The 8,101-nt window shown below is 35.3% G+C and overlaps 1 protein-coding gene across 1 annotated transcript in view; it reads right to left on the reverse strand.

Moving 5' to 3' along the window:
• VAChT (Vesicular acetylcholine transporter) overlaps nucleotides 1–3,497 on the reverse strand; it is a 46,190-nt gene extending 42,693 nt beyond the window's left edge. Inside the window, exon 1 of the mRNA XM_090389633.1 lies at nucleotides 3,389–3,497. The gene's annotated coding sequence lies outside the window, so the exon portion shown is untranslated. The remainder of the gene's footprint in view (nucleotides 1–3,388) is intronic.
• Between the last annotated feature and the right edge of the window lie 4,604 nt (nucleotides 3,498–8,101).

Genomic DNA, 8,101 nt, shown 5'->3' on the forward strand with positions numbered 1-8,101 from the left:
TAATTTAAGAAGGTTTTGGTAAAGCGTGTTGTTGCGTACTACACATATTTTGTTAATTCCAGACAGATGTCCATCTGGCCATTATGAGGAAGGAGAAGGGCATCATATTAATGTTCTGACCATTCTCAGACCTGCGTGGGTTTACATCACATGAACTATTAAATGGTTTGAATCGATTTAAATGCGAATCTTTTAATTACAGTGTATGGGCAAAAACAAGGATTCTGAGAAAGCTCGTTTTCCTAAAGGTCATTACTCCCTCAAGCGTTTTCTTTGCCAAAATTTATTGACATCTTTAATGATGAACCCAAGAGCGTAGCTGGATATCTTCCAACGCTACTAGAAAATGTTGCTAAAAGCTGAAACCTTTTTAATGGAAAAAATTGCGTTGCTACGCTTTGTATTTTTGGAGTCCTTTTTATTTCCAAAACAAAATATTAGGATGGAATTTGTTTCGTTGGAAAAGAAATATGACGATTTTATCTGTAAGAATATTACTTAGAAGACCAGGTATTACTGTTAAATCTTATTTACTACAAATTTCGAAATCAGCATAAATAGTTTCCTCTCTTAAACCCTCACCTACATCAGTTTACCTCTCTTTTAGGCGCAACCACTCTGATCTGGGGATGATGTTTGATGTCAAGTTACGATCTGTTCTCTACACTCAGAGAGAGAGGATCAGATGCATACACCGAAAGATAAAACAGCACTTTCTTCATACTTGAGATCAGACTAACACTAGAAAATGCGTCAATAAAGGGTCTTTGTCGCAATCCTGTACTGCATCAGTCACCTCAACTGCCAGCAGACGGATCTACGCTGCTAAATTCTGCGCATATCGGAGGATCGCATATAAACATCTCTTTCCATTGCTTTCACCAAACAAAAAAAAAACAAATTATCACTGCAGTTTAAAAGCATTCTTTATATCCCGCTTAATTCTTTAAATATGTTCCTCTGTTATAATAGAAGCATTGTACTTGCCAGAGATTTCGTTTGTAGATTGAAACGTTTGTTGAGATTCATCCTTTACTTTCGGTACCGAAATTTTATAGCTAATCATTTATTTTTATAGATTAATACGCAATAATTTTTAAATGCGCCCTAATCTGAGAAAACGTACAGGTAAATTGCATCCAAACCGTGCGTTCTCTTTTTAAAATTGCTTCTGTACGAGGATTTTGTTTTTGCGAGTAGCTTATCACATATTTTATTTATATCGACTGGATGAGGGCTGATTTAGATACCCGAAATTAACAAATACAGTACTTCCCATCAGTAGAGAAGAGAGAAGGACTACTATGGGATTTTTTACGCCTTAACTGAGTTAAGGCGTAAAAAATTAAGGCGTCTCGAGAGTTGCATGCTTTTTCTATCTGAAACTCCAACTTTTCATCCTGATAAACCAACAGACAAACAAACAAAAAAAAAAAAAAAAAAAAAAACACGCAAATCGCAAACACAGCATGTAACACCTCGTGGCCATTAAAGCCTCAGTTACAATTGTAAACAACCGAAATCCTTCCTACATTTTACTTCCCGGTATTTGGCATATTCAATTATATTACAAAGACGTGGAACATCATTATCAATGTTTCCTCTCTTTCTCAGAATTAGGAATATTCCTCTGCTTTCATCTTTTTAATCTTAGATATCTCATTTTAAGAGACCATATACTTTCTGCCATAGTGTGACGTAATGTCAAAAGGTATACTCTCTCTCTCTCTCTCTCAGAATGGGGTTTCGTGTGCGTTCTTACATTTCGTTTCTCCATTGAGGTTATTTCCTCCTCCTGAATTTTAAAAGGCATTATATCTTGCGTTATCTCATGCTTTTAATATACACATCCTGGCTATATATTTGGGTGCTTCTCCCAAAGAATAATTCTCACCACCCTCTTCCATGTACCGTGTAAAAAAGAAGAGTGGAGTAAGATTACATCAAGGAAACAATACTCCATTATTGTACATCCTCTACGCATGATGATCGGAGTTAGAGTTAAATGTGCAAATCCAATCCAATCATCTTCTCCCAACCACTTTCGGTTACTTCAACTCAATGATGTCCCGTATTGGCACGTTATCGAAACCATTTTCTCCGAATCTAAACCAAGGTAACAAAGTTAGAGTTTTGTTTCCCTTTCCAAAGCAACTGCAAACAGAAGGTTACCAAACTCTTCCGTACTAAGAATCATAAAATATTCATAGAGAAAATCCAGGCCGAGCCGCTCGTTACGTGAGGATGACGGCAGGCGTTGTTTATTTATTATTAACAGCTTTTGCTTCTCTTTCTGAAATTGTCTGAGTCAAAAAATATCCCGCATGAATCACTGAAAATACCAGGATCGTTGCAACTTAAAGTAGGTTGGGGCCATTTTTATTTTTCGGGTTGAATTTTTTTACGAGACTTTTAAACACGGATATTTTACTCAAAACACAAAAAAAATAGTATTTAAATATTTTAACTAGTTACAAAATAACTCAGTGAACGTGCTTCTTACAATATTACATAACTAAAATGCGTTGGAGAAGTTTCTAAAGTTTTAATTCAAATTTCAAAATATTCGAAAAAAATAGTATTACCACATACAGTAAGAAGAGTCTCGTGGTTTACAGTAAGAAGAGTCTCGTGGCTTTCTTTAAGCGCTGAAATTAAGTGTAACTTGATTTCAAAGATTTGAATTTAAATGATAAATATTTAATTTTTACAAAATGCAGATGCACTGAATTTCCAGATGCATTACAATTTATCCAGATGCTCTACAATTCTCAAATCAATATACACAAACAAAAATAAAATATTAACTAAAAGAAAATCTCTATAAGGGAGCTGAGAAATTAAATATCTCTAGTTTTTTTTCCTCTTTCGCGTTTTACTTTTGATGAAAGGGAGAAAATAATATTCAAAGAAAGCTTGCTTATTCATTTTCACAATGCTTATTAATACTTAATCATTCAATATAAATGGCTCCGCACATTTAAGACATGGAGTTGTCTGCTCGGTTATGATGATCTTCAAATTTAGTGATAATATTTTCAATCTCTTATAGATAATCACATAACACCGCCAGATGTGTGGAGAATGTCTTCGCAGCTGACAATTAAGATGAGATTTATTTATTTCAGCATATTTCATTCGAAATGATGTGAGATAAATGTAATCAGATTGGAACAACATTAGAACAGTTTCGATTGATTGTTTTGCGTGTGGGTTTAAAACTGCTTGTGCTCAAACTTATTTAAACTTTGTGGAGGTAGCTTCACTGCGTACATGCGTGTATTGCGGTGAAGCTACATATACAGGGTATAGATAACGCTATCTCTACACGCTGTACCCACTGCGCTATCAAGAACTTTCCTAATAGGATCTTTAATTGCTGCCTTACCTGTGTTCGAAGCAGTTAACGCAGTGCGGATCCGCAGGAACGACGGTCAACCGACACTGGCGAACGGCGGGTGACAGGACTACTCTCAGCTGCGCGAGGCTGGCTCAGCACGACCCAGAAATCGACATTCCTGCAATTCTTACCTTAGGAAACGAGGAACTCACTGGCTGGTTGCTCTTGGAAACCACGCCCTTCAGGAGGAGCGCCGTTTTGACGTCAGAGTTAACTTGTAGTAAAAACACCTCCAACTATTCCTTATTTATCGAGCCGTGATATTAATATCTGACTCAAGAAACAATGGGAAGCCAGGAGATGGCAATGGGGCAACCTCTCTGTCCTTGAGAAGAACCTTTTTTCAAGTGGTGGATCGAGATTCCGTCATATTTAGAGATTGTGTAAGTGTGCGCCCACTTTTGAAACTTCTGGCACGTATTAATACAGAATGACAGCTGGATTTGGAAAACCAGTGGATATACGCCGTTGTGGGAACAAATTGCGAAGCTGAATCGATGTATTTAATTAAGTGAAAACGCGACTTAATATTTACAGAATGGATTAAACTGATTTCCTTAAAATTCCTTAAAAGAGGTAGAAAGTTTGAGAAGAATTATTTTTCCTTGTAGCTGATTTTTAAAATATGAAAATTGCGAGTGGAAAATATTGTATTATTCATGTCTGTAAATTTATTTACTATTAGTTGACAGATAATGAGGTTGCCTTTTGTGAGAGCCGTTGAGTGCAGTGAAAATTTCTCTATAGAATCACAAATGCTAGTGATGTTTGAAAACTTACAACTGGACACTTTATATGCAGCATTTGAAATGATTATTGCAGGGTTTCTTTTGAAATCTGCCCTGCAGACTGGGGTTGTAGTTTTTTAGTTGATCATCGCATACTAATTAGCAGGCATGCGCCGTAATAAAAATTACGAATTGACTTTCATTTTATTCTATACTGTACTTTGGTTTACTCTTTGCATTTGAAGTAGGAGTGAATATTTTAACATAAACGCGAGTGCTGATAGAATAATTAAAGCTAATTTAACCGATAATAAATAATCTGAAAAATGTTATTTTTGTTGACATTTGATGTTATTCGATTGAATTTAAATTTGTGTTATTTGAAGTATGGTAGTTTAACTGGAATTGCTCAAAATAACGGATAAAATTACTTAAATATGTTCAGAGAATACAAAACACCATCTTTACATGAACTTTGCATAACTTGTAAGCCTAATCAAATATTTCTCGAGATATATATTAAATATGAACAACTTATTCTTCCGTTGAGACGCATCTAAAATATATCTACTTCGTGAATTAGCTAACACGTGTAGCACTGGCTGTACTGTAAAAAGTTTCGGATTTTATACCAATATACTGTCTTAAACTTGCCTTTAACTTAAGTAATGCCTAGTGCATAACATGCAGGGAGAAAAGCTCCTGGATTTGTAATCCAAACACTTCTTACTGCATAGATTGGTAAGTTCAAAACAAGACACGAATGGTTAAGCAGATATTTAGCATACAGATTGAATTACATTTTAAGCAGATAAGTAGAATGTCTTAGTTTCGATTGTCAAATTAACAATTATCCTCAGAGTGTGTTTTGTCAGTTCTTCGAATCAGCCCAGATAAAGTTTTATTCTCTTTTGTTTCTTTCGTGACCATTTCGCTTATAGATAAATGGCTGAGAACAAATTTTTAATAGAAATTGTACTCTACAGGAAAATGTAAGGTCGACCTGACCAAACACAAACTAGCAGGATTGTGCTGGATTCATTTCTTGTAATAATTTTTCGGAGAATACGTAGTCATCACTTCACTCGGAATAGTGTTTATTTCCATAAATTGCAAAAAAATACAATTAAGGGCATACATAATCTCTGGGAGTGGTTAATGAGATTTTCTTTATCTTTCCAATTATTCCTCTCGATATTCAATTTATGTCAAGTCTGAGTTTATGTAAATGGATTTCATTAAGTAGAACATGGAAAGTTTAAATAGTAGAAATCATACATTTCGAAGCCAGAGCGATTCTGAAAATAGACAATTTATTTTATAATGTATTTGCTATCAGAAATAAGAACCTTTCCATCTCTCTCTCTCTGGAGTGCAATAGGGAAGACTAATGTAGAATTCCGATTAAAATATGTGAAATATTTCTTCGCATTATCAACTCGGGTAAGTTGTTCATATGGAGAATTTCCTTTAATGGATAAATTCTACTGTTGCAGTCTCCGGCTGAAACTCATTACGTTCAATTATCAAGAGATGGACAGTTACCTCAAAAGCAATATGTAGAAAACGTTGTCTTCATCACGTTTTCTGCGCATTGCAATATTTTATATTTTGCGATTAAATACTACTTTATTACAGATTCTAATCCAAATCCTTTTATTACTCATATATATCAAGCGAACGTAGCATTTGAATAGTTATTGTTGCACTAAAATCAGGCCATATTCATCCTATTCATGATAAATATTTATTTAGCTTTTCTTTGGCTTCCGTGATAGAGTTGGACAGGCTCCATGTGGCTGTCATAGAGTAGGCTGGAAATGGCAATTTATTCTTAATTTGTCATCCTTATTATTTATTATCTCCACTTTATTCTTTAGATGAAGTTGTTGCTTATTTGGCCACCAAACGTTTCATAAATATTAATGATTACACAGAAAACAAACGCGACTGAACCATCAATTTGATTTCTGGAAATTGTTGAACGTTAATACATTTATGCTTTTATTCGTTATGTCTTCTTTTTTTCGAAAAAGAATTCCAGATGATTTATTTGTTTCTTTAAAAAATTGCCTAACCCTTCCAATAAAGAAAACAGAATAAAATATTGCTCATTTTTAATGAAAATTCAGAGAAAAAAGTAGGTACAGCAGAGAGAATTTAAGTTGATGAACAGTATTATTTCACAGTTGATATTTGTTGAGAATAATTTTATATTTAATATCACTCTTCTTTCAAATTATGGAAAATTTAATAACAGAAGAGAACAGATAAGTGTTTAGTGTGTAGTAAAGGCCAGAGCAACTAAGAGTATGAGAAGTCAATGTAATGTTTTCTGTAATTGTTAATATTCTGAATTCTGCTGAAATTCATTAGGAAACTGAACTGCTGGAAATATTATTAAACGTTATTAAAAAGAAACAGAGCGGGAGATCTTCTTCCATCTCGCTGGAAGCAGAGAAAGAGGAAAGCCCTCCTTCTCTTTAACGACTATAAAACAACATATTTGACCAAAATTGAATCTTTGGTTCCAAAAGAATGGTGCACGAAAGCATTTTGATGTCAGTGTCCTTGGATTTGTTAAAATAGACTTCGTAAAAACTGGATCGACGATCTCAAGTTCATCATCCTTGTTCTTCGTCTAGAAACGAAGAAGTCGAAGGCAAAAACAAAACAGTCTGTCAGACGGTCTGAAATGCATCAGTTAAAGTAACCAACTTAAGGTAGTTGAAGAAGAAAAAAATTATAGATAAAAAATGATAGCATCTGTAGTATAGGCAGTGTGCCAGGAAACGCTCATGGAGTTCTATCAATGATGTTCAACAACTTTTACAGCGAAAACAAGTCATTATTTTAATCCAAACCATTCAACGAACCACTTTTGATAAAAAAAAAAAAAAAAAAAATTGAATTGTATGATGAAAACGAAATACCTTGTTTCTTGTCATAACTGCTGTTGTTGTCGTAGGGTTCTGTGGTCTTTTATTTTCTCAGGGCGTTTTCCCCCGGTGTGGGGGAGGACAGCGATTCTACCAACTGTGCTACCCACGAGGGCTTTATCATAACAACAAATTTCATTTAATGCAAACTCTGATTGTCTTTGCATTGACTTAATTTACGAGTAGTCTGCGCGGTAGCACAGTGGTATCGTCCCCGTTCTCCCCACACCGGGTGGAAAAGGCCCAGGTTCGAATCCTGTCTATGATGCGAGGAACTTAGTGGGAATTTTTCACTCCATGGCTGAGTTAGTCGTCTCAGGTGTAGACAGCAAGGTTTTCCCCTTGGAACCCTGGTTTTTACGTCCAGCAAAGCAGGCAAATTGACCAGAGATCACACGCAATTTACAGACACAATACACCTGGGTAGATGAAATTACTTTCTGGGTGACCCTAATGAATAGTTTTTTTTTTTTTTAATTTATGCGTGTCCACTACAATTATAGATACTCGGATGACTTTTTTCGATTTCTGGATTCGATTTCTGGGAATCACCGGAGAAACTTCTAAGGTCCTCTTCAATTTCTAAAGTCTCCTGTCTATACAGTGGGAGGTCATCTTTTGTTAGCTGACCTCAGTGGGAGGATGGGAGGATGTAATGAGTTATTCTGGGATGTTCATTTCCCCATGAGTTGTTCTGCGATGTTCAGCCTGCACAACATGCAAATTTGCCTATGACTTCTACAGACATGATAAAAAGGATGCAGATACGCAAAGCGTGAGGCGAATTCGCAAATTGTAGTTTGTCGTTTTGGTCTTTGGGTCAAAGTCTTCGTGATCTTTTTTTGTTTTGAAGCCAACTCTAAACATGGCGTTCTGTGTATATTTTCTAATTTTAAAGAAATTTTGGATGGCTCGACAAATATTTCTAATGAACTTAAGCGTTTTCATGAAAACCCGTCCAGTGGGAGTCGAAATGTTACATGTGGAAGGAGGGACAGATGGATGGATGGACATGGTGAAAACAATAAACGCTT

Source organism: Mastigoproctus giganteus, chromosome 2 (assembly GCF_048544385.1).
Source record: "Mastigoproctus giganteus isolate SK-2022 chromosome 2, ASM4854438v1, whole genome shotgun sequence".
Classification (NCBI taxonomy): domain Eukaryota; kingdom Metazoa; phylum Arthropoda; class Arachnida; order Uropygi; family Thelyphonidae; genus Mastigoproctus; species Mastigoproctus giganteus.